Source organism: Trachinotus anak, unplaced genomic scaffold (assembly GCF_046630095.1).
Source record: "Trachinotus anak isolate AG129_WGS33_773 ecotype Australia unplaced genomic scaffold, CSIRO_AGI_Tana_v1 ptg000009l, whole genome shotgun sequence".
NCBI lineage: Eukaryota > Metazoa > Chordata > Actinopteri > Carangiformes > Carangidae > Trachinotus > Trachinotus anak.
Genome location: NW_027273860.1, coordinates 737,566 through 742,428, shown reverse-complemented (window position 1 = coordinate 742,428; position 4,863 = coordinate 737,566).

Sequence of the window (4,863 nt, the reverse complement as noted above, 5' to 3'; positions counted from 1 at the left end):
ACAAAACGTCCTCACTTTGCAGAAATGTCCTCACACTGCAGGTTAAAACCCATCGGTCCCCGTGGAGATAGAAGAGCAAGAAGTCACTGATCTTTTGATGTGCCACTGCTGAGGCGGGACAGTGTCATCTGCAAGTTATTTTACTGTCCTCCTGTCATTAACAGAGACTTTATTTATACTACACACACACACAAATACAGGCAGGAAGTTGTTTTATTAATTTAAGCTCATAGATTTATCAGATGTCCTGAGGGTGGTGCTGAAGTTGAGATCATGTGACAGTAGAATGTGAAGGCTTCATCCTCTGGCGAGCAGGAATGAGATCAGGATATTTCACGTCCGTCTGGCCTGTAGCTGTTCATATATGCTGCTCTTTATTTTCAGTCCAATGTTTCAGTGCATGTAACAGAATTTGAAGCTCTGTGATTGGACATTTGTCTGGTGAAATGCACCTTGGGAGTCAGTGTTTTCTTCTGTCCTTCAGCTGTAATACCCACAGCAGTGGTGTATAAAACCTCTGCAGGCCATGAGCGGGGAGACACTGACATAAATCATGCAATTAATACTGTATAGTTGAAAAAAACATACAGATGTCATTCATTACACCCAACATGATGAAAACGTAGGTATCTCATAAAATGCAGATGTTGTGTCTGTGTCAAATTAAAGTAATAAAACTGGTTTCTTCTCTTTAGATTTAGCTGCTACTGTGGCAACAACTGAAAGTGTGTGTGTTGTATTTGTGTGCATGTGTGTGGGTGAGCGCTTTGATGTGTTTGCATGGATTCTGTTTTGACATCAGACCCAGAGTTTGGAGACGTATGAACGTTTGCATGTGAATAGGCAGTTAAATTACATTGTGTGTGTTCATTTCACTTGTGCCACGTCCTTGGATGACATCAGGCATGTTCATGACAGGACCGAGTCTCCCCAAAACCAGACCAGAGAGAACCCAAACCACACACACACACACACTCCTCAAAATAACTGAGTGTTGTTTCTGTGTCCTCACAACAGTGCACACACACACACACACACACACACACACACACAGACACACAAACCTCACTCCATTACCTCACACACCATGTTTTGCTGCTGTTTGTTGGGGTTTCCTGGTTTGTGCTGGTTGTCAAAGCCACAGCAGACGTTACAGCGAGTTTTAAAAGCAGAAAGGAGTCGAAGGCCGGCTGATTGAAGGATGCTCGCTCTGAGCTGAAGAGTCTCTGTCAGCTGACGTTTGTGATGGTCAAACCTGCAGGTTTTTACACTTGGACTGAGAAACTAACAGAGCTGGGTCACAGTAGAGTCAGATGACAGCAGTGAAGAACAGCAGATACTCTACAGGGGCGAATGCCTGTCAAACCACATAGAGTAAGAAAAACATTATTGTAAATACAGATGTGTTTCTCTGTTAGCCAGCTGCTCCTGTATTAGCAGGATATAAGCATTTTAATAGTGTGTTCAGAAGACGTTTCTATGTTAGCAGTATGTTCTTTCGTGAGCAAGTCGTTCCTGCGTCAGTGGGAGTTTCCTCTATGAGCTGTTAGCACGGAGGCGTTTCTGTGTCACCTGGATGTTTCACACCAGTGACTGGTGGGACTCGATGTGGGCGCACATGTGATGTTAGGAGGGCTGGTCCCACCGTTAGTTAGTCCTGCTCACTGCTGGTTGTGACCCCTGCTGAGGTCTTGTTTGAGGTTAATTTTGGTTTAGTCTAGAAAAATATGTCAAACCTGCAGTTAATGCTCAATTTTTAAAGGTCCCATGTTTTAACTTCTCCAGTGTTGATATCCATAAGGAGATGGTTTTGTGGTTTTAAGAACCAAAAACATTGTTGTGTGTCTGTGAGAAGCTAGCAGTCCCTGACCTGGGGGCTACATCCACATTAATACATTTTAGTTTTAAACTCATCTCTTCTTGTCTGTTTCCTCCTCCGTCCACTCTCCTCCAAGGTCTTCAGCCCCTCAAATAGAGACTCTCAGAAACGCTGCTGGACCCGTTTTAGTCTAAACCTCCAGGTTGTGTTGTAGTCTGGACGGACACAAACAGAGACCTTTGGAAACGATGACGTAGACGCCCACGGTGGCTCCTGATTGGCTCTCATCAGCCTGGACTACCAGTGGTGAAACAACATGGAGAATGAATGAAAGTGTTACTGACCTTGTTGTCTCTGCAGCAGCTGTTGTTCAGTTCAGTTCTGGATTTGAACTCTACAACTGTCTTTACTGTTCCTGCTTCAGGGGACTGGACTAACAAGGTTTTAGTTTTGAAAACGTATCAGTGACAGTAAAAGTGGAAAGTTTTCTGTTCCCGGGGGAAGGAGACCAAGATACTGCTCCACCACAGATGCCCTATTAGCTGTGGTTGTGTGACGGCTACCACTGAGGAGACCAGTCTGAGATTCAGATTTGCCTCTGCTCCGTCTGCTCTCGTGAAAGAGGGAAAGACCATTTTAAAACATTCCTTTTGGTTTGATGGATGAACTGGATTATATGAATTTTCATTCATCCTGCACCGCACCACTTCCTCCCCACTGACACCACTAACAGCAGATGAGGTCAGGACGCTGAAGTCGCTAAACTAAAAGCTGTCCCATTCCACAAATACAGTAACGAGGTCTGCACTGAAAGAGCCAACGATGGACAGACCAAAGGCTCCATGAAGGGCCACAGAGTCACACAGAGTCACAGTCGCCAGGATTACTCAGGAGGATTCAGTTCTCAGGAAGAGGCTGACACTTTGATTCAGACGAGACAGCGCTTTTCAGACACGTTAGCAGTGCAGCTACAGGGATGCAGGTCGGTCAGTCGGTCCAGACTGATGAGGATGAATCCTGCTAATGTTGGTGATCCTCAGACTCTTCCTCTAGCGCCACCCTGAGGCTCACAGTTGTGGTTTTGAGTTGATACATGCATGCAGTGTATAGTTTTATTATAGATGAGAGAGCAGAGTCGTTCATGTTCAGACCTGCAGCTCCAACACTGGAAAAGACATTCTTCCTTCTCATGGGACCTTTAAACTCACCTGCCGCAGGTGTCTGGCTCCCACCAACTTAAGGAAAGTGTGAGATCAGAATCTGTCGTCAGTCATTTAAAGATGATTAATCATCTTTAATCATGACTTCTCTATTGTTTCCATCTGCTGAAGAGAAGTTTGGACCAAACACTCAGGCGTGTCACCTCTTGGCAGCTTTAAAGTTTAACAGTGCAGAGAAGGAAAACCGCTGCACTGCAGGCGACCTTGTGACCTTTGCCTCGTGTATCACAGCTTTAATAGATCCTGCATTTTTTCCTCTGCATGAGGAAATGAATTCCTGCTGTGTCTCCTCCTCACTGCCTGGAGTCGCTGCAGAGGCCTCGACCCCGAACGTTCATCCTCTGAAGATGGAAAAGCTCAACGTCACTTTTTGCAATCACATTTCTAATATGTGTGTTTAACGAGGCTGCGTTTATGTTCCTCAGTATAACTTATACAAGAGTCGAATCAATCAGATTAATAGAGCTTTAACGATCCATTTGCAGTTATGATGAACAAGAATATAAATGCATTTTTGTCTTTACTCCGGTTTTTCACAGGTTGAAATATAAGATATAACACTTTTTCTATAAACACACACACACACACTTACACAGATATACTGTGATGTGGTCCCGAGGCCCGTCGTTGTGCTGTTCATCTGCCGGCATCACCTCACGTTGCAGCATCAGGTTCACAGTTCCTCAGACGGCCTGTGTCGTCACCAGACGTGTGAACCACTGAGCATGTGTGAGAGGCTCTGGAGCTGCGTGTACGACAGCGTGATCCACTTCCTGCCAGTATCCAGCAACTTTGCAGTGCTGCTGACAAGGAGCGGTCCACCAATCAACAACCTGATGAGCTCTGTACGGAGACATGTCGCTCTGCATTGGCCAGGAACCGGGTTCACAAAGATATTTCAGACTGGTCTGTGGTGCCGGTCCAGTCTTTAAAAAAATTAAAAAATAAAGACTGAGCCAAAAACATCAGACACCTTACCCCCAAGCTAACTCAGGCTAGTGTTACCATGGTAACGATCAATCACACCTGTGCCGACCAGTAGCATCCAACAACAAAGAACAGGAAAACATGGCTCATAACTTGTGGTTTGATGACATTGTTACAGAAATCTGATTTTTCTTTTCATTGTTTCACTCTGTGCTGAATTTCAAAGTAAAATGTCCTTGTAATTGTTGAATTCTTCCAATGGTAAAAGTTCGTCAGCTGGGGTAAGTGGTTGAATGCAGTTCCTTGGTCGACCATTTATTTTTTAATGTTGAGAAAAGTCTTAATTTACACACAACTGTCCAGCGGATGAATTTAGACATTGATCTGAAGTCTGTCGTTACATCTATAGTCAAAGTCTATGTTTGTGAAACTGGCCCCGGATACTGACTCTTTTTCTATTCCATAAAAGTGCACATTGTAAACTGGCCTTTTTCACTGTGACCAGCATGAATGGATGATCTTGGAGAAATGCTCATTTAACACAGATTTAAACACGTTTGTGAATAAAATTTGAGAAAAAGATGCTTTTTGTGTAGTCTTAGATCTTAGATCTTAAATTTCAACTGGTGAAAAAATCTAAGCAAAAACAAAAGTGTTGCATATATATTTTTGTCCTGTGTATTTTGATGATTGAATAATTGTTGGTCATTTGAGAAACTGTTGTTAAATCAGACAAATCGAGTCTGAGATGTCACCTTGGGTGCTTTGTAAATAAAAATGTTACTTGCAGCCTGAATCATTAGTTAATGTGTGAAACTAGGTGATTTTGAAAAAATTATTTTTAAACTGCAGAAAATGGATTGAGACAGAAATAAGATGTAAAGGACCAAAGACATG